Here is a 22665-nt window from a genome sequence, read left to right on the forward strand (position 1 = left end):
CTTGGATGAGGGAAGAGACGAGGAACTGACTCCTTGTTTTAGAAGGCTTGATTTATTATTTTATTATATATATTACATTAAAACTATACTAAAAGCATAGAAGAAAGGATTTCATCAGAAGGCTAGCTAAGAATAGAATAAGAGAGAATGATAACAAAAGTTTGTGGCTCGGCTCTCTGTCCGAGCCAGCTGGGCTGTGATTGACCATTAATTACAAACATCCAACATGGACCAATCACAGATCCACCTGTTGCATTCCACAGAAGCAGTAATCAATGTTTACATTTTGTTCCTGAGGCCTCTCAGCTTCTCAGGAGGAAAAATCCAAAGGAAAGGATTTTTCATAAAAGTTGTCTGCAACAGATGAGCAATTAGAAAACAGTTTTATGGAGATCTGGGCTTTATGTAGCATGCTGTTGGGGCAGAGAAGCAGACTATTTTCTGAAGGTCAGAATGTGGCATGAGGGGATGAGCCCACACTGGAGAAGGAAACACAATTTTAATGAATGTATTTTGGTAGTGTGGGGAAGAGAGGAGGCAAAAGGTTCTTTTGTGGTGATGCAAGTTTGATGGCACTTGACCACAGACATTTTGATGCCTGAAAGCTGTTCACAGGTAGTTTTATTTTTATTTGCATGTACATATATATATGAAAAAAAAAAAGACTGCTGAGTCTGGGTTTCAAGGAAAGGCAATGTTTTGATGTAAGACAATATGTAAGACAATATGATGCATATACCTCTGTGCTTTTATGTGTGTTCCAGCAAATACAACAGAGATATGCAACAAATACATGAGAGAACCAATGGAAAATCTCCAGGGTGCTAGTTAAACAGTTTAATTCATTGTAAAGTTGAATAAGTATGGAAATACTAAGAGGAAGAACAATGTGAGTGGTCATTTCTGCTCCAGAAATTAAAACCCATTAAAATAGTATCAAAGCTTACTTTTGCTACTCTGTACAGAAGTGGAAAGGACAGGTTCAATGCCATGCTCCGGACTGTAGAAGAGTAGTGAAATAAGATCAGCCTGTCTTAACTTCAGTTTTGGGTCAAGCCTAGTCTCACCTAGGGACCTCCAGCAACTAAGGAAAATCCTGTTATTGAGACATTTAAATATCACACAACATGCATGGTGTAAGCGCCCGGAATGGAGATGAAGACAAGGTGTTAAATATTTAAGTTTGGGTGAAATGCTGAAGCACTCTGTATAGTCTCTTCCATTTAAAAGGTAAGTTAGCAGTAGCACTTACAGCAATAGCAGAGGTTCTCTTTAACCATGTAAATTTCTTACCCTGCTTTCATTCTTGCCATGGTCTTGGCCTTTTAAAAGTCCCATGACAATAAGATTTTAGTAAAATTTTAAGTTCCTCAGAACAATTTGCTCTTTTCCACGTTTGAATTTTTCAGTTTCTGAATTTTCTCACTTTTAATGTTATAATCTGTCTCCTTAACTGTGAGTTAGAAGGACTGAAGCATCAGGTTTTTTTCACAACATTAGGCTTTTGTGGTATCTTTCCTGCTATTTTATGTCTTCTAGCATCACCTTCTGAGGCTTTTTGGGTGCCTTTTAGTACTGTTACTGGGAGATGGGTTGATGTGTGCATGAATCATAGTCCAGGATCTTTTGAGGATTTATTTTCTGTGATGCAAACCACTAGATTTTACCTTTTTTTTTCACTAAGCTGCTGTACAAGCCTCATGCTTGAAGCTTGAACTCAGCCTTCTGAGTGACCTGGTGGCTTGTCAGACTGGTTGGTTGGGGTGTTTAAATCCAAACACCTATCCTACATCTCAGGACATTTTTAGCATTTGACAATTCATCTATGAGTGGGCTGGACAAAACCAAAATGTTGTGGCAGCCTAATTCAGAACAAATTATTTCAATCGACTATGTTCTGTAGCAGGCAGCAATCCTTTGACTTACATGAACGGAAGAAATGGGACAACTGGGCTGGACACAAAGCTTAGAGAGTAGTGCCAGTACGGAGCCTGGCTTCTCTGAAACCAGATCCTGCCCTGACCCAGATTAATTACTCAGGAGTTGCTCCCGCAACCAAATTCCTGCTGTCAGTGTGTCCAGTGCAGCCTGCCAGGCCTGCCCATGAAAACAGAGCAGTTGTAAACCCTGAGAATTATCCCTGTGGTTGGATGTAGTGTCCTATCAAATAATTATCATGTGATAGGGCCCCTAGTGCTTTCCAGCTTCTCTGGTTCCCCATATGAAATATTAATATGCTTTCAACAGTTATGGTTATTATTTTTGTATGCTATACTTTGGGCATATCTTTCTCTGCAGCCATCAAATGCTTTATAGAGCCAAAATATCCTGTACAGGAGAACTGATCTTTATGTCTTCTAACATAGCCTTATAATGAATGCCCTTAGTTGAATCATTATGCTAAATAATCAGCAGTGCCTTAAATACACTAATATGGGCTGAAGTAAGCATAATGCAGTATGAAGTACACAGCTTTTCCCAGAAGAATTGTTTCTTTTATCTCCAGCTTAGTACATAGAGCTGGGGACCTGCTGGAAGCCTGGCTTGCATGTTAACTTGCCATGAACAGCACACGGCTGCCCCACGCTGTGGTGGGGGCTGGCTCCAGGCTGCTGCGTGGGAGAACAAAGACATCCTTTGGATAAGCATGGAAACAAGCGGTTAGATTTGCTTAAATGATGCAGTTTTGATAGCCAGCAAGATAAATTTTTAAGCCCAGTTCCAGGCTTTTAAAAAAATCTCACATTCTTTTCTTTTCCAAAATTCTCTGAAGCTCCTCAAGAGGAATGAAGCAAGTTTATTTAATTCTATTCTCATGTTTGGGCTTAAGAAGTTAACTTCTGAGTTTTCTTCCTTAACAGGGCAAGAAATGCACACTAAAAGTGTTACTTTCTGATAATCATCCACTTTCAAGAGCTTGAAAGGAGAGCGCAGAACAAAACAAAACATAACTCTTAGGAGACCTGCAGTGGAACCTGCAGGCTGGCAATATTTTTTATGAATGAATGAGTGAATGAATCCAGGCTTTTCTCAGCATGGAACTTGCTCATGATAGTGATTCCTTGCACATAGGTATTTGGCTGTGCAGGTTTTAGCTCTTGCCAGCTTTTCTGGAAAGCATATTAGCTGCCTTGATTTCTGAAATTCCCTGAGGATTACCCAAAGAGAGCTCTTAAAGTGGCACTGTTTTGCTAATTAGTAAGGCCAACTGTTGTCTGGATGAATTGTCTGCCTCCTCTCTCCTAATGCTAAAACAGCACACTGTGATTATGCTAATATTTCTGGCTATCCTACATAAGGACATATGTGAGGTGTGCTGCATTTTCTAATTGTTTCATTCTAGTCCTGCTCATCCCTGTACATAGGTCTAATTCTGCTGAAAAGGATGGGTCAGCCTAGTTGGCATTGCCTCAGCAAGAATTTTGGGGATGGATAGCAAAGGACAAATGACAGCTTTTGCCATCATTAATTGTTGCTGTTTAGCTTGGTTACTGATAAGGCCACTCAAGAAATGGTAGCTGAACACCTCAAGGTCAGTGTTGCAACGTCACAGCCTTTTTACTGCATGGAGGAGACAACCCTGCTGGTGGAGAATTGAAGTACACAAAGTGTCAAACTTTGTGTCAGCTCTCAGGTGCCTGTTAAGAGCCCATCACTCCCGCTTTTTCCTCCTGGCTGGGAATATACCAAGAGGCTTGTCAGTAGAACTATCTTTTCTGAGGGTAGAAGACAAAATTCTATCTGAGAAACTGTAGCTGTGATTGAACTTCACAAGCAGAAAAAGTAGCACCTCCTCCCAAAATAGAGAAACCAAAAACCAGGGTCTCTATGGCAAATATCTGACTGAGACATGGACTTTTTATTATTTTTTTCCTCTTCAGTAAGTGGTGAAGTCTTTTTTTTGTTTGTTTGTTTGGTTTTTTTGTAGTGGTATTAGCTACAGGTATTAGGTTGAATGTTGCTTATTAATATATTGCACAGTAAAGATGACTAACATAAGAATATTTTATTGTGACCTTAATTTAAAATCTAGCCCTCAAAAATAATCTCTCCCTCATGGAGACATCCATGACTGGACACATCTACACTGAACAGTTTTCCTGCAAGCTGGGTGAAGCCCAGGCTCTGCTATGTGGTGCTGGTACTCTATTGGCTATTTGTAGCTTCATAATTGTACTGCAAAGGACAGTTTTCTGCCAGAAGGAAGAAAGCAGCACAATGTGCTGAGATGCGTACTGCTGGGTCCCCTTCTGCATATGTACCTGTGTGCATGGGCACAGGGAAAGGGACACAGCTGCAAAAAGACAATTTTACATGAAACAGGACTGGGACTTGTAGGTACACAGTTTGTGGTAATTGGGAGTGGGGCTGTGGCCGAGCCTCGTTCCTAATGGGCTACAGCTGTGAGAAGCAACAAGCAGGAGACCAGCACTGAAAGCAATGAGACATGGAGTGCTGAGGGGCACTGACCAACCACCAAAGAGAACAGAGGGCACACAGGTGCAATGCATCAACATGAGGGGAATAAAAGGTTGGGCTAAAGAGCAAGAAGTGCAGCTGCTTGAAGGCTTCTAAAGTGGCATGGTGTTACTGTGTAGGGGCAGATGCTAGAAGCCTTCTGATGTGGTTGCTCTGTGTGGGCAAATGCTTAAAGCTTTCTGAAGTTGTATGGTGATATTCTGTATTGTGGCCATCTCACCTGTGACGTGTGCTGTGACAGGGGCTGAGACAGACAACCTAGACTTTGCATTGCTGTGTTTCACACAAGTACAGATTCGGTGCACACAGCAGGAGTACCTGCAGGAGACTTGTGTTTGTGACTCTTGTACCTCTTTGGAGTCCCTCTGCTTTGTGCACAACACTTACCCCACCTTCAGCATGGGGGTGGTCAGTGTCTGGGCAGTTTTGGCTATGAAAGGCATTGCAGGTGGGCATGGAGTATGCAGGCAGAGCATTTCCCTCTGCCACAATATTGTGCAGAGCCCTTCATGAGAAGCTAATGAAAGAGTGTGGAGAACCCTGTGGTGTCTGTATCCTAGCATTGTTGCCCCTTCTGGTGGTCCATCATTCAGTTTTGTAAATCACCTTGAGATCTGGTGATGAAAATGCGCATAAAATTTGCAGGATAGTCATTATTGAGAATACTGTGGGATTCCTCTCTTGATGATAAAATTCTGCATATCATCCCTTTTAGGCTGATGTCCATAAATAGTTGTTGTCCTGACACAAAATTTATCCTAATCTTTATGGCATTGAGGGCAACAGGGTAACCAAAATTATAGCTGTGGCATTGCAACTGAGTTCTGTTTAAACCAGCTTATTAGCAAAAGAGCTGGTTGTTACAGATTTTGTGTGTAAGTTGCTTTTATTATTTCTTAATGTTAGTTACGGACATAAAAATGAGAAGCCAAAATATACGTATTAATTTGACTGACAGTAATGACCCTAGGAGAAGCCATTTAAATGTTATTTACATATTATTTGAAGCTATAATAAGTGATCATGTCAATCCATAGCACCCCATTGTTATTAAAGGAGTCTGCAGGAGTGTAACTCATAATGGTGCTATGCAAATCAAGTGCATTTAAAAAAAACTTTGTTACAAACACTACTGTACAAGCAAGGTAGCAAAGTTTTCAACATCAGATGCAGTCCGTCATTTTAAATTTAAAATACACAATCTGTATGCGTGACCAATATTTCTGCAAAGCTCTCTAATAAGGACCAGACTCAGCAAATAGTGAATGTATAAGTCCCTCCTGAAACAAATGTTTCAGTATATAGGACGTTACTAACGTTATCTTGCCGAACTCAAACCAACTGCTGCCCTAGGATGGATAGAAAATGAAAATATATTTTCTCCTCTTTCTGAACAACTTTGTCCCTTAGAACAGCCTTTGGATGTTGAGATTGGTAAGGCTCAGATGAAAAGGCAGATAGTGTGTGGTTTAACAAGGAAACGCTGGGAGATTTGAGCATTTCTAATGGTGGCAGGTGACATTTTTCTGTAAATGGTCTTTGAGTATGTAGCTCTACAGCAGTAAATACACAGCTGAGTGATTAGCTCAGCTAGCTATATGGTTTTGGAGCAAATGACTGTGCTCCAAGGCAGGTGCTCAGCTTACTCAGACATGGAGTAATAGAGTGGTGTTGTCTAAACTCTTTTGTAAATAGACATGAGTACAGATACTACAGGATTATGAACACCCTTTCTCTATGCAGAGCACTCAAAAGCCACCTAGCTGGCCAAAATACAGCTTGAGGAAAATCTAGCTCAGAACTGTATAATCAAAGTTAAAAAGGGCAGATGGGTCCTATCTCTGAGCATGTGAAGAGAGTGAGGCCTCCCAAACATTAAGTGCAACTACTGCTACCCTTCTGGGTAAATACATCAGTGGTTAAGAAAAAAATAAGCTAAGCTGCTGTGCAAGTATCTCCCAGTAGCCATTGGAACACACGGCTTGTCTAACATGCCCAATCTGGGGAACGAGACTCTCTTTCTGGAAAATCTCAGTGTGATACTAGAGACATCTTGAAGGAAAAGTGAATTTGCTTTTCAGAAATATCCTCCTAAGGTGCAGGGTAAACATTTTCTTGCAGATATTCACACCAGTGTCTGAGCAGCAAAGGGCTGAGTTCCACCAGAGGCTGAGGAGCTATTCCAGCCATCCTCTTCCCTTTGTATTAAATGTTTTGTGGGAGCCCATAATACTCTCTTGTAGTATGTCACTTGAAAAATTACCATAGTGGTAAAATTGTCATTTAGGGTTTCCTTTGAGTCTTAGAAAATATGCTTTCTGTCTGTCAGGCCTGTTCCAAGTTTGTTTTTTATTCATTTTTTGATTTAGAATTGGTTGGCAGAGATGTACCACCCTATTTCTGCCACTGTTTCCCCTTCTTTTTTATGAGCACACGTGTGTATGACTGATGAAAAAAGTGTAGGGAATAGCCTTACTGGCCTAGACAACATGCTGTCAGCAACATTTGAAGTCAAACTTGCCTAGATTTTATTTTTTTTTCATTTGGCTGTGCAGAGTCCTAAAACATTGAACATTGAAGAAAGTAAAGCTAAAATGTATCTTAACCAAGTGAGGCTGCATTCTTTCATTGCAGCCACCCCATGAGGTTTGGCCAGTCCATTGGGATAGCTTTATAGAGGGATTCCTGAAACTGGCTGCCAAAAAAAGTGGCTTTGGAGTGTCAAGAAAGATCTGGATAAAGCTGCTGTGGTATGTCAGCTGCACATTCTGCAGGGCACTGGTATGATGAGGAGACTGCAGGGTCCAGTATGGACACCTTCTGCTGCCTTGCACTGCCTCCAAACATTCACTTCTCAGGCTAAATTCCTGTGCCTTGGGGAGCCTGCAGTCCCTTCAGGATGCACTGATGTAACTTCCAGTTGTGTTGATGGTGGAGATCATGCATACTTTGGATTTTGTGAGTGTTTGACTTTAAAATACACCTGGCTCTGTTTTGCTCTCTAATGAAGCTTGACTACTTTGAAACAAGCTGTAACCAACATGCATTGTGCATAAAAAGACAACTTCAAAAAATACCACCCAAAATCCAACAAAATCAATCCCAATCTCAACCCCTTTACTGGACACTGCTTTTGAATTTCTTCCTGCCTTTATTAGCTGCATTTGATTTCCAGTCCTGGTCTGCCAAAAGATTTGGATTCCCATCAAGGCAGTTTGGAAGAGCATTAATACTCAAATAAATGCAACAGGCAACTAAGCTGCTGTGAACTAATGGCAGGACACTTGAAAGTGCTGTATTTCAGATAATGGTGTCAGTTTCAGAAAGGCATGCAAACTGGTTTAATCAAATGTTATATTTTATGAAATTCCTGACCATTGGGAAAGAGATTGCATGGGAGAATTTAAAAGACTGGGAGTTTTTGGCTTTATTTCTGCACTGCTGCTAAGCAGCAATTTTTGCAGAAGGGGGAGAAATAACCCTCTGCAATAAAACCATTTTCATAATACCATGGGAATGAGTTATTGCTTGAGGTGAGGCACAGTTTCTAATGGCTGCCTAAGCTTTCATCTCCATCTTTCATGGGCTAGTCAGACATTTTTATAGTGCTGACACAAAAAGAGAGCATTTATGTTGCTTCCATTCTCCATCTGTCAACAGTTAGGTTAAAGTGCCACTACAAGAATACTTTTCATCTGATTTCCATTCCAATGTGGTTCATCAATATACAGTATTTGAGCCATGCCAGCTTGCAAGGTCCTTATCACATATTTTTTATGCACCATTAATGGTTAGCCAATAGGAGGCAAAATTCTGTCTCTTTAATGTGAAAAGGGAGGTATTTACTTTTATTGTGAATTTTTTTGATGTACCTCCTGTACAATTTTCTTAACCATCAAGAGTTGGTTTTCATTAAATAGTGTGAAAAGTAAAAATACATTAGGCCTCAGAGGAAGTGGATTTTCATTTGTGTTGTAAGACATACATCATGAACACCAATAATTGATTAATGATTTGGGCATCAGGTAGGAGCAAAAGGTGAAGCATTGTCATAATCCCTGTTTTACTTCCAATTCCTTTCAGCTAATGAATCTAGTTTTATTAGTGACAGAGACCACAAAAAGGTTAATTAGTGAAGAAATTTGGAGACCTTCGTGAAAAAACTTACATTCTTATTCTGTGTGTAGTGCAGTTGTAAGGTTGGACAGGGTAGATGTGTTGGTAACAAACTAAAGCAGACTATAAGGTGCACAGATTCCCTATCCTTTGGAAATGCTTGTTTTGCTAGCATCCAGGGAAAGGTAGCTATGACAAGATCGAACTACAAGGCCAACAATTGTTGCCTATATTTTTGGCATATGTTTTCTGGGTTTATATCTAGCATTATTCTTTTGAATTCTTCTGGTTGGCTTTTTTTTTTTAATCTACTTTTTTGTTTTGTTTTTTTCCCCTAGTTGGTCTTCACGTTTCTTGTAGAATAGCACCCAGATGCAGGTACCCCCAAATACATCTTTCACCGATGGTGAGAAAAGAAAAGCTGTTATACAAGTCAATATGTTCCAAAAATAACCTCTCTGTGCTGAGAAAGAGGTGGCTGGGGGATGACAAACTTATTTTAAATTAGAGGAAAAAAGAAAGGAAAAGAAAACCCAAAGAAAGGGGAAAAAAAGTTAAGATGCTGAAGAGGGGGAAAACAATCTGTTTTTAACAGGTTTTTCTTCCAAGTACCTCTGTCCCTTGGGTATGCAATATTCACTTAGACTAAATTTCTTCCAGCTTTCTCTCAGATTCTGAGAGCTTCATTTTTCTCCAGCTAATATAGTGCAGCTCATATACTATATTTTATGGGTGACTGGCTTCCAGAGGAATGTAGGTGTGAAAGACCACATAACCATGAATCTGAGTTATATGGAGTGATCACTACAGGGGAGAGGGAGTGTTTAGTCCCTTTCTTGTCATAGTCAGAGGAGGCTTTCACACTGTGGGAGGGATTGTAAAGATCCAGTGGAGATATTACTTGATTTTGTTTCAAGTTGTTTTCAGTTCATTGCCTGAGATTCCTTGCTTCTGTAAGCTTTACATTATGTTTCGATGCTGTTGGCCACTGGAGTCGGGATTATCACACTCTCACTCCATGTCTGATCTCTGTGATTAACTTTTTAGCTGTGGTCTCGTGGTCTGTGTGTGGGCAGATGGAAAGTGCTGTGTCTTGGCTTCACATAAACCAAAGGCTTTTTTTTTGTCTCAAAAGAGTGCATTGTGTTGCACTTCTTGCTGTCAGGCTCTCTGTATTTGTATAATTAGGACTGTCCAGCTGGTGTATGTGTTTCTGTTTCTGAATTCTTACACAGCTGATATATATGCCTGAATTTTAACAAAATTAAGAGATCAAATTCAAAATTCCTTGGGCTGATTTTTATGTCCTGTGTTTAAACTGCCTTTGTCCTGTGATAGAGTGATGCAAAGGATCAAAATATCTTAAAAGTGCAATTATTTGGGGGTTTAAGATGCTTAAGTCATGCATATATCAATAGGTCTGATCTTACAACTTTTTCATGCAGCTTGGGAGCCCTCTCTTCCCTCATTCAATCTTTCATTTCTCTTACTAGGCAGTGTCCAGAGAGCTATTAGAAACAGGAACAAAAAAAGGAATTTTATGCCGGTTTTATTCATATCTACAGCTTTCTGTCTCTTAGTTGTGATTCTTCAGTCCTCTTCTCGTATTGTTGTCCACCCTCTGTTACCTCCCACAATGATGATTAATGGAATACTTGACATCTTTTTTTTGAACTCTTGGTTTTTCCTCTTAGTTTCTGATTATTTTAATTCTGCCAGACCCTTTTTCATATCCTTTCCTCGTCTGCCTCTAATTTACAGTATATCATTTCTCCTACTCCAATCCCTCATTTCCATTCCTGTAACGTTCCATGTCCTTTCTTGGAGCCTGGGCTAAGCACACAGACCAGTTAAAATGAAAATATACTTTCCTGATTTTAGTAGCCTAATTATTTTATTTTAAATAAAGCTGAGACATCAATCAGGTTGTTCTCTAAATCCCAGTCACACCAGCAGCTAAATGAAAATATCAGTTATTCTCTGCCATTCCCAACCTGCTTGCCTTTAAATGGTATTATCACAGCAAATATTAGGAGTTTAGACATGTCCATAGTCTTTTGTTGAAAAGCTCTTGCAAACAAGGCAAGGGAGATGCATCTGAAATCCTAATATCTTGTGAAATAATATTAACAAAGGTCTGGCACATGTGAGCATTTAGACAGGAGGCTGTCAGATCCCGGGAGGTTGAAAGTGAGAAATATTTGAAAGACAAAGAGCAAATCATAGAAATGGGAAGTTAAGAAAAATAATTTTTTTCAGGCTAAGTGGTGAAGGCTCCTGGGGTTGGTTCTCAGTTCTGACACCAGGTCACTTCTCAGCTCCAGCCCAAGATTTCTGAAGAGCTGCACAGGGGTTGAGCATGAGCAGTAATCAGATCCTGGACTCCCTGACAGCCTCAGCTTTTGTCAGTCATGAGTGCCCAGAGTTAATAGGGACTTTAATTAGAGCCATGGATGCTCAGCTCTGCTGAAAGCCAGATCCAACTCAATAAATGTATGACTACATTGGAAATATTTGCCTTTCAGACCCACTTATAAGATTCCTCCCCTTCTATCTTCTTTCCTGTTAACCATAAGAGATACTGCAGAAATTGTAAGTTATATAGCTGAAAAAGCTATGATAAGGAGGTGGACAGTCATCATATAATCTGCTTAGAAACTTCCCTGAGCTTTCGAAGGTCCTGTGTTTTTACACACTGATGAAGCATATAGTGGATGTTGAAACCTCTTTTGATTTCAGGCTTCTCATTGAAGGCAAATCTGTGGGTCCTGCTGACTGGTGGGGAGGGATGTTCTTCCAAAGGCTGATTTGTTGACTTTTAGGGGCATTTAGTGGAACAGATTTTTCTGATAATTTTTACGGCTTCCAAACCCTCTTTGCATCTTTTTCTGGTCTCTCTGCATTTTGCAGTAGATTACTTCTACTCTGATGTGTTTTCTCTGTAACTGGGAGAACAGAGGAAGCTGTGTGAAGAATTTCAGCACATCAGTACTACCCTCTATGTAGGGAAAGACAAATTAAATAGGCAAAATGACAGGGGAGGATACTGCAGAGGATGAATTAATTTGTGGTCAATCAGTTACTGACCACAGTTACTCAGAGTTAGGAACATAATTGTCCCTCCAGATCTACTACAGGGTGCTTTACTTCCCCCCCCTCAGTACACTGTTCTTTCTCTTCTTATGATTACATACCTTGTTGACACTGTGTACTAGAGGTTAGTCTTACATTTAGGGATCAATTCAATTTTTTTTCCCCTGAGCAATGTGCTGTATTTAGCTTATCATCATAATGAGGCAAAAAATCTGGAGTTTTATGACTTCTATTTACCTTTTAATATATTTCTATTTTTATTTTTTTCCTATTTTTTTTTTATTCCACTAAACTCCAAGGGGATGAAGGTGCATGAGAGATGACTTTAAGAGCTTTATCAAACTTCTGTGTAATAATAATGAGATTTGCAATGGGCTTCTAAAGGACACAGATCACAACCACTTACCATAATGACACTACCAAGTAATGAAGATTCAAGTGGTTCTTATTAGATATGAAGTTCTTTCAGAGAATCCACATGCACCTAATATCCCATTGCTAGAGGAGAGGTAGGCATTGATGCTGTGAAATGCTTATTTCTCTTTTTTGTTTCAAATCCAGGCAAATCTGTTTGGATTTGTGGGACTCCACATGTGCATGGTGTGACTCTCCCTCCTCTTAAAGCTTTAAATAAAGGTTCTAGTAAATTTCCATTAAAATAAATAGTAACCATATTTAATGACCAGTTTGTTTGAGTGTTAACAGCCTGTAAGCTAACAAACTCATCATTAACTGGTGATAACTTCTCTTGACTTGTTTAAATAATCCCTTAACATCAGCCCTGTTTGTATTAAAATACCCATATAAAATTTCTGTCCGATTATTCCTTTTAATATTGTTTTTGAGAATATTATATATTTTTGATCTGTTATCTTTGATTGTTCCACTTTCCACTACTAGAATTTTCTCCTTATTCATTAAGATAGCAGTTTTATTTTCTTCTGTATTTTTTCCAGATTTATCTTAAAATATCTGCTTGTTCAATGAATTAGGTGACAAACCCCTATGGACAAATTCAACTATGGAACATAAAACTAACAAATCAATGGAACTGTGGGCTACATCCTGATTATGTACAGAATTCAAATGAGCTTGGGGAACCCATTTCTATGCTGTTAGAGGAAGCAGAAACCATGTCCCCAGTGTTGCAAAGATACCAATGCCTTTCTGCAAGTCCAACAGAATGATTTATGCATAGACTTGCATCACATTTGCAGATCTAGAATGTGCTGGAGGCCTAATTTGGCTGTAGCATTTGTTCTATGCCACAAACTGTCTTGGCTTCATGCTGTGGAAAAAGGATGAGAGTTAGTTCAGTTCAAATAAAATATTAAATTCTGGTCAACACTTAGATTAAAGTTAAAAGCCACTTCATGTGATATATTGTGGGGAAGGAGGAAAGAATATTTCAAAAGAATTTTCTGTGTTCATTTTCTCTGAATGATTGCAGGCTAAACTGTTGAGGAGTGGTGGGCAGCAGTTCAGGAAATTGTCTATGTGTCTTCTTACCTCAGAGCAGGGCTGCCAAAACCTCTGTGACATCTGGCATGTCTACCTGACCTCTTCTTGAAAGATCTCCAGGAGCAGCTGCCCTGCAGCTTCTGGGGTTTTCTGCCCTTGCACTTTGTTATAATCATTACTGTCAATCCCAGCCTGGAATTTTCTTCCTGCAGTATAAGGTCGTTTCCTGCCTCTAAAGATATAATCAAAAATTATTCCTTCTTCTTTACAGTAACCTGCCATGGAATTAAAATGTTTTCCCATCTCCATTGAGTTTAAAGCACTTTAGACTAAATAATCCCAAAATATGTGCCCATCTCTCCAGCTGAATGACAACTTCCTTTAGATTCAGGGTTCAGGCCCAGTATGCAGCTAAGATCTAGCTATAGGTATAAGATCCCTATGGATATGGAAAGATTGTTTCAGGTATCTTAAAATATATATTCCTGTGTACTTAATCCCAATATAACGTATTCCTTTTTTTCCTGGGAGCATTAGCATGTCCTCTAGTGCCTCTCTGAAGATGTACTATCTAACAGTTGGCCGGCCACCACTCTTTATTTTTGCAGGTAGTTATTCCTACTTAACTTATGCCTGTCCTATTGAATTTCCTTTTTTTTTTTTTTTTTATATCATGTCAAGTTACTATAAGGGGACCTATAGTCCTGAAATTCCCATTGCAGCTTGGCAGATACAAAAAATCTGGGTTATTCAAGTATGCATGCATAATGTGTGTGCTTCCTATAACAATCTTTTAAGCAGTTCAGTGTCATTCATTGCAGATTTTACATCTTAGTTACTGTCTTTCTCACTAGCTAATAAAACAGACTGTAAAGCTTCACATTCTGTAGGCCAAAATAGAGGATACTTCTGTTGCTCTGTTTTATTAAGAAATCGGATTTGCAATTGAGCAGTCCTGTCTGCATCCAAGTCCCTCACAAATAACGTTTGAACATATTACTGCACTAACTTGACACAGGGGCAAAGCCTTAGTGGGACTGAGGCTTCCAGGATTTTGGTGAAAGCTTGAGTGGATGGAGGGAAGGGAAACCATCTTGGCCAAGGTAAAAGCAGCAGCCACATGGCATGCACTGTGTTCTCCCTGCCTGGCAGGCAGCATGCCTCCAAGGAGCCACGGATGTTACTGGGGAGTTGAAATGGGGGCTGTTTTGGCAGCGAGGGACCTGGGGCACAGGGCTGTCATCCACAGGAGACAAAGCAGCAGTGATGCTGAAGGGGCCATTTGTTTTGTCAGAGGTTGATTTTGCAAAACAAAAATCAAAGCCAGGGTTGTTTCTAACACTGGTTTTTGTTCAAGCATTGAACAGATGTTTCAAGGCATTGGCGAGAGAGTTTTGTGCCATCTTTACAAAGCAGATGTAGGCACTCATGTATCCACTCTAATAGACAGCTAGAAACATCTAATCAAAAATGACCACCTCTGAACTGTGGTGTTTTTTTTTTTTTTTTCAATAGTAAAAACTTCAGTTCTCTCAGGTGTTTATACTTTATCAGACCACAAAGAATAAAGTGATCAACTCTTGTGTGACATATCTGGTCAATTCTAAAACACGAGCCAATGTTAATATGAGCACATTTGAGGAACATTATCTCTGTATGCTTTAAAACATTCTCATCCAGCAGTTGAAATAGATGTTATTAAAGTCTCTACATCTGAGGATGTTATCTAATTTTTCTATTTGTGTTCTGTTACTTGCAATTGGAAGTGCATTGGAAAATTTTAAGCACTTCAATGATTTAGTGCTATGATTCAGTATTGTCGGTTAAGCTATGTACCATCTAAAGGTCTTCTTCAGCAGTAGGCTTCCACTGTAAATAAACTTGTCCAGTCTGATGAAGATGTCTAGTGGAATTAAACACACTTTAAACAAAGGGCTGCATATGCTTCTTTACCAAGAGTCAACAGGTTTGCAAATCCTCAGCTTCATCTGTAGATGGAGATGATGCATTTCAGCCATTGGATAACTGCAGGCCCTTTGACTGCCCTAAAAAATCTCTTGTAAACATTTGCAAGGTCACCAATGACTCTCTGAAATAGAGAGGATGGAGTTTTGGCTTTAAGCTTTCTGTGGATGTCTTGGATTGGGACAATTTAAAGGACATTCTGGAATGAGTCATCTCCTCTAAGGGTTCCACCAATAAGACACAAATGCTAATAGATGAAAGTGAAAAAACCAACTGCTTATTAAGAACAAGAATGCCCACAGGCAGGGGAAAAGAAAAAATAAATAACTGCTGGATATTGAACTAGACCTCACCACCCCACTGAGACAAAAGACAGACCTGAAATACCCGTTCTGATGGGGGCCTGCAGGGACAGCTTTGGGCTTTGCAAGATGAGGTGACAAGGTGGTGTCAGATCCGTCTGGGAAGGCAGGAGCCTCATGAAGCAGTTCCAGCAGCAGATGAAAAGCTTCCCCATGGCAAGGCACAGCTTTTCTGAGCCAAGGGAAAAAACCCCAAAAACCCACAAAAGAAAGCCAAAAAGGAAATAAAAAACTCCTTGCCTGAGCAAAGGCCAAGCAGCCACTGACACAAATACTGTGCTGCAAAAAGCTGTGAAAAAATCTCAGTGTGGTGCTTTTTAAAATGTCTGTGCAAAGCAACCCCACCCACAAGGTCCCTGGCTGCAGGACCTTAAGATCCAAAACCAATTTTTAGGGCACTGCTGAATATGAGATACAATATTATGAGTCACTCCAAGACAGGCGACTTTCTATAAAGGAACAATTTCCAAACAGCTGCCTCTTCCAGGACAGTTAGAAATGTGAGTTCCTGGGATAGATCAAAGGTCTGATTCCCATTTCTCTGAAAGACCTTGCATATAAAGATGTCATGTGTGATTCTTGCGCACTCAACCAGGTCAACTGGAGTTTTCAATTCAATTAAGCTTTTAATCACCCTGTATCCCACAACAATGTAGAATGAGATGGCTCTGAAAAATCATGTGTGTTAAAAATGCTGAGAAAAACTTGAGGTTTTTTCACATTGCTCCTGTGAAAATGGAAGTTGTGTCAGAACTATGTCATTTTATTGATGTCTGTCTTCTCATTTGGTTTGGGCAGTTTGAGATTTTTTATTATCCTTTTAGATTTTTTTTATCCTTTTGCAAGGATATATAGTTTGAAGCAGAAAGACCTCCCACTTCAGCAATCTATTAGATGATATTGCATTAAAAACATAAGCAATCTCCCTGGAATAGGCTTGTGTCTAGGTGCCTTGCTGAATTGAGACCCTGGGACCAGTTTTTGAAACATACATAGGCACCAAAGCAAATCAGGTACAGAGTAGACAAACATGGAAGTCTAGGTCATGGTATTCCATTGCTTTCTCTGCTGTCTTGCTCCAAGCAGAAAGTTACAGGTATTGCTCAAATATTCAGGGACAAGATGGCTCTATCCCTGCACTGGAACAGGAGGTGCAGTCTCTAGTTAAAACCACTAGGGACTCGTCCTCTGTTTTGTTTAGCGTGGTTTTGTTTTCCTTGGTTGACAGCTCATTAGTGAATGATTTCTTCATAACAAACTAGGACGAAATTGACTTCTCTCATTTTCCTCAGCCAGCAGGGATGGGAAAAGTGAATTCGTAGCCCTTGTGCGACTTAGATGATGAAGAAAATGGCAAAGAAGTTGCTTGTGGTGTAACTGGCTGGTAGTAATGGGATAACCATAAGTGACAACTTTCTGCAGAGGTTCTCTATAAGCACTGACTTGCATTGAGCAGATGTTCTGGCTATTCTGGTCACTCTTCACTTTTATCTGCAAGGTGCATCAATCACCGTAATTTATAATGGGACAGGGAGCCAACAACTGAAGGAGAAAAATCAACCCAATGCTAGGAACAATCTTTCTTGATGAATTCTCTCCCTTAAATTGAAACAATTTGCTGGGTAACCCAGCTGGGGTTCATATGCTTTTGATTACTGTGGGCTATTTAGCTTTACAAAATGACATGCTGCTTAATGGTTTTTTAATGGTTATAGGTTTCTTTCTTTTTTTTTTAAATGCGCTTCACCAGTTTGTTACTAATGCCCTGTAGAAATCTGGCAAAATGCCATATTTTTTGTTTCAAATGCTCTGATTTTTGTGTGGCATAAGTAGAACCTATGCAGCCGGTGGGGATGTCTGTGTTACTAATCATACTGTAATGCCATTAAAGAAAAGGGGAAAAAAAAGAACTAATTGAGTATTTTGCAGTCCCAATAATTGTATATGCAAAGATGGTATCATTAACACTTTGCAGCTGAAGTCTTACAAGAAGTCCAGTCTATTGTTCAAGCTCTGAAATATGGAGCTTCTTAAAGCTTATGTGTTCCACTTGGCTACTGCCAGGTTAAAATGTTGAGTAAAGGTTACACCACTGTCAAGGCACAGATAAGATTATGTCTTTTTTGATAAGGAACTTTCCTAACATTTTGCTAAATATAATGGCCTATGTTTTCAGCAATGACTATACCTCAGCTTTCAAACAGTCCTCAACACTTTGTGTGTTTTTAAGTTAAAGGAGATTCTTGTTCTGCAGTCATTACTTGAAGCATGAGCTGATAGTAAGAGTGGGTCTTGATGGGAAGGCTGGGCATTGCTTTTGATTTATCTAATCTTACAGTGAAAGAAGATTTAATTGTTAAAATGGCTGTTACTATTTTAGTTTGGTGGTAACACAAAGCTCTTCATGTTATGTATTTCCTAACAGAGCTGATAATTCTTGATGAATACATAGTTCTACATAAACTTTCTGCTGAGTCAAAATATTTTGGGCATAAGGCTACTTTTCAGGCAGCAGTTTTAAGTGGGCTTAGGTGGAGGCTTTGTACTGCGTTTGTCAATGGCATGGGGATAGGCCAAGCATGTGCCAGGCTTTGCCAAATTCTCTGTTGAGTCCCAGAAGTGCCTGATGTTCAAGAGGAACCTTGTTGGTGCAGCTCACTGTGCCATGAAGCACCATGGTAGTTTCTGAAAGCTAGTCAGCTGTGCTGTAATGTTGCCTTGATGAAGGCATCAAGAATCATCCAAAGCTTTGACTCCACCTCCCAGCTCTAAGGGGCTGTTTTGCTCTTCTACTTCCAGTTAAGTAGCTGGGCCATCCCTTGTCACCATAAATTGACAATGCTCATGCAGTATTGTTGCAATTATACAAATTTACGCTGAGTGAGTATCTGGGCTCTGGTTTCTTTCTGTGAATATTGAGCTGAAGTAGAAACAATGGGAAGAGTAGTGCTGTTTCAGGTCAGAAAAAATCTACAGGATTTATGCTTAAAGAAAAAAAAATTACTGTGTTGTCCTGAATGTGGCTGTTTATGTTTTGCTGAGAGTAAGAAACAGCATTTTTCTTAATTAAGAAGTGAATGCTCTTATTCAGGAAATGGATGAGAATTTGGTAAACTGACATCCCAGGACAAATACAAAGGAAGAGTAACAAACATTCAAGATGTTCTTTGGAAATGAGTAAAAGTTGTAAAAGGATGGGCTTTGAGACTTATATTTTGAGCACAGATAATATTGAAAGATCAGATTCATGACTTTTATGGCAGACAAAACTCAGCTGACCTCAACCGTGCTCCTGTTTGAGCCTGTTTTTCTTCTGGGCCTTACACTGCACTCAGGTCATGTGTGAAGAGACTGAGCTTGCTTGTACAGCTGGAGCCTAGGCAGGATTTTCCAGCCATGATTAACAGGAACAGCATCATGGTCTTCTTTTGGGTCTGTCCTCAGGGTTTTGGTCTAGGATGCTTTTGGATGATTTAAGTATGGCTTAAGTATTTATAGTTAGTTTCTTTGTTTGTAAATTCAAGCAGTGTATGAAATTTTCAGCAAGGTGTGCTTAACTCCTGGTTAGTGGGAGCAATGGGCAGGAAAGAGCTGAAATAACCTACATCAAGAAAAACTGCCCAGTGCAATATACATCTGCAGCTTTGACTATCAACACTTAAGGCAACAATGCAACTGTGAGTTACATTGAGTATTATCAAGGCAACACACAGAAGGTCCTGTGTGATTGGCCTGGGCTGGTAAATTTGCATAGCCTGGCTTTAAGTGAACACAAAGAGTACTTCCAGACTGATTTCAGCTCCTGAGGAACAACCTAAGCATCTCTACTCTCATGGCCCCTCCCTGGAGACTTCTTCTGTGGATAGCCAAGAGCGGACTGTACTTTTTTTTATTCTTTATGAAGTTACAGTTTTATTTTCAGATGACATTGCAAAGAACAAAGACAAAAATGTCATCAGAAAGTTGATAAAATACCAGTTGAGTCTGCTAGTTTATTGAACGTAGTTCATGCAAATATTTTGTTCCCTATTCCTTTTTGCTCTGAGGTGTCAGAACTCCCTAGTCAAACAAAGACAAATACTATCATTCTTAGGAATATCATAAACTCAGATAAAAAAACTACAAATTCTTATCCGAATTCTCAAATTGCATTAGTTTGTGTCCCTTTTATAATCATTCAGATGATTGGCCCTACCAGGAGATTAATTTGGACAAATAGTTCCAGAATGAATAAATCTAAAGGAATATCAAAAGTTGTTCAAAGGGAGAAAACTTCAGATTTTTAATCCCAGCATTTGCATCCAATCAAAAGTGGTCAGACTTCCAATGTCAAACACTTACAGAGATGTACTGCTAATCAGCTGCAGTCAGAGATATTGATGAAAACTGTTTGAATTACCAGGATATAAAAAATCATATTTCTGGTGTTTGAATAACCAGGATATAAATAATTGCAATGTTAAGTGATGCCTCAATGTGAAATCCATCTGTGGACAGATAAAGGAGATGTAATTCATGGAGTGAAATTGTTAACTACAATTCTTAATTGTTAATTAAGGATGGATAGCAGCTCTAAGATTATAGGTCTAGAAGCCTGATCATTTTAAATTTAGCAGCAGTGCCTTAAACCTTTTCTACCAACAGTATCTGTGGCACTGAATGCCCCATCACTTTCAAAGGGATAAAACTTAATGTTACTTCAGTGACCCCAGGACGGAAGCATGTGCAAATGGGTGTTCTTTTTCCTCCTTCTTTTCTCTTCTAGAATATTCTTTAATGTTTTACATAATTTACATAGAACTAATTTGTTCCACATTTTAATAATTTCCTGTGTAAGGAGAAAGATCATGGGGCTCTCCTGTTGTACTGCGAATGTATCTGCAAATATTATCTCCATTGTATACACTGCCTGTGCTGGATCTGACCTGTTCAGGCTGGGATTTCTCAAAAGAACTAATTTCTTAGTTCAAGGAGTCTATCAACTTGACAGTATTTGTTCAATTTTTTTAATAGCTTTGATAACCACCATAATATGCTGAGACAATCCTAGCATAGGAGGAGTCAATCAGGTGTCTTGGATCCTTGTACAAATATGTATTTCTCAAGCAAATAGGGAAATCTTGTAATTAAACTTGCCTGCATTTTATTTACTAATGAACACTTCCCTTTAGCTGACCTGGTGTTCACCAGAAGTAGTAGGAATCTTCCTGTTAAATAGCAGCAAATTTTGGGTCCAACCCTTATTGAAAGTATCTTAGCTCTCCTGAGCAATCTACCCAATCTTAGTGTCATGGCATTTCTGAATAATCATTCTCATTTTATTCATAGCTATGTATCTTCAGTTAGTTAGCCCCACCACCTTCATGGCAGGGTCTAAATATCTCCTTCTCCCCTTATTAGGATGTCTGTGCCAGCTGGAAGACACACAGACATGTGGCTTCCTTGACAGGGCAGTTTTGGGTAGGAGACCCCCTTCATGAACCACTTTGGCCTCTTGCATGAGAGGATGTAGCAGTGGCCAGAGAGACAGCATTATTTAAAATCTTGCACAGAATAGGCCATTTTCCTTATTTTTCAAAATTTGTTTTCTTTCTCTCCTTTTGAAATGGCTGTAATATTCTTAAAAGTTGACATATTTATCACATTCAGCAAAAGAATCTCCCATTAGTCACAGATCAGCATAATTTTATGGGCTGTGAACAGGAACTCTTTGTGAGAGCCTGCTAGTGTTTTGCCATGTCTCAGCTCTTATTTGAACAAGAACTGCTTAGTTTTCACACTGTAGGTGTCTTGGCTGCTCCTCAGATGTGGATCCAAGCTCCTGAATGGTGGCTTGGATGGTACTGGCTGGTACTGTGGCCTCAGACAGGCACCTACCCAGGGTACCAGTGCTTTATCTGGGAGGTGTTTTATGGACTGGCTTCAGCTGGTGATCCTGCTGATGCCTGTGGTAGAATTAGGTGACAAACCTGCCAGAAGTCTGGCCAAGAGAACTGATGTTTTGTATTAGGCATACTTTTTAGAAGATTTGCTGAAAAAAATGGAACACAAAGCTTTCAGTGAAAACAGTGACTTTTTGAAGATCGTTTTTACTTGCTGGGATTTTTTCCCTGTCCCTTTAAAGCCTTGCACACATCCTTATCTGTCTGGAAAAGAAATAATTTGTCACTAAATTGTTGCTGTGACTAATACTCTGTGACTAAACATTGTGAGACCTTCAGCTCAGGAAAGTGCTCTAAAAGCCCTAAACTGGGGATCCTCTTTAACAGACAAAAAAGAGGGCCAGCAAAGATTCTTCCTACTTGTCTGACCATAAGCAGCAAAGATCCTTCCTACCTGTCTGACCATAAGCAGTGTGGGTACCAGTCTGATGATTTCCAGTGCTTTCTTAAATACTCTATATGTGGGAAAGGTGCAGGGAAGTAAAGCTGTACTTTGTCACCAATGCTCTAGAATGTCAGCCTTCTGCTGACAGAAGGCTTCCTATTCCTATTGAGTCCTTTATCAAATATAAAAGGAGATTAATTTCAAGTGGCTTTGAGTTTTGCAGTTAGCACTGCAGTGTCTAAACTGGTATCATTCTCCCATAGGAACTAAACAGTAGAGTATGATTAATTGTATTTTTCAGTAATCAAAATGCAAACTTGATTCTAGAAATTATTGTTGTGGTGTTTACTTTTGACCAAATGAAAACATAACTGTTATCTCTTCCTGCAAATTGTATTTATAGAAAATGGATGAACACATGCCTGAAGCCAGAGCTAGGAGGGCATCCACCAAAGCACCATTCTTGTGCCCACTTGGGATTTTAGCTCATGACATCATCAGGTTGGGATATATGTGGGGCAGGCACCCACATCCTGTTTCTAGTTTGGACACGAGAAGCTCATCTTATATCTTCCCTGCAGTGGTTCCATTCTCATTCAGTTAAAACTGAGCTCTCAGAGTTCTCAAATGAGAATCACTTGATACTAAATTCTGCCACCGGCACATGAGGGGGAGAAAAGGTGTATTAGGCAGTAAATCAATACAGCTGGGCTCTGAACTGGGAAATGCAATGTTTTCTCTGGGGTTGAAATGAAAATTGACTCTCTTGGATGCTGATGAGCTGAACCTTCTAAGCGTCAAATCTCTGAGCTGTGTTTGTATCATTAGCAGCATTATTCCTTTGACTTTGAAAGAGAGATTT

The sequence above is a fragment of the Zonotrichia leucophrys genome, chromosome 3 (assembly GCF_028769735.1).
Source record: "Zonotrichia leucophrys gambelii isolate GWCS_2022_RI chromosome 3, RI_Zleu_2.0, whole genome shotgun sequence".
Taxonomy (NCBI): domain Eukaryota; kingdom Metazoa; phylum Chordata; class Aves; order Passeriformes; family Passerellidae; genus Zonotrichia; species Zonotrichia leucophrys.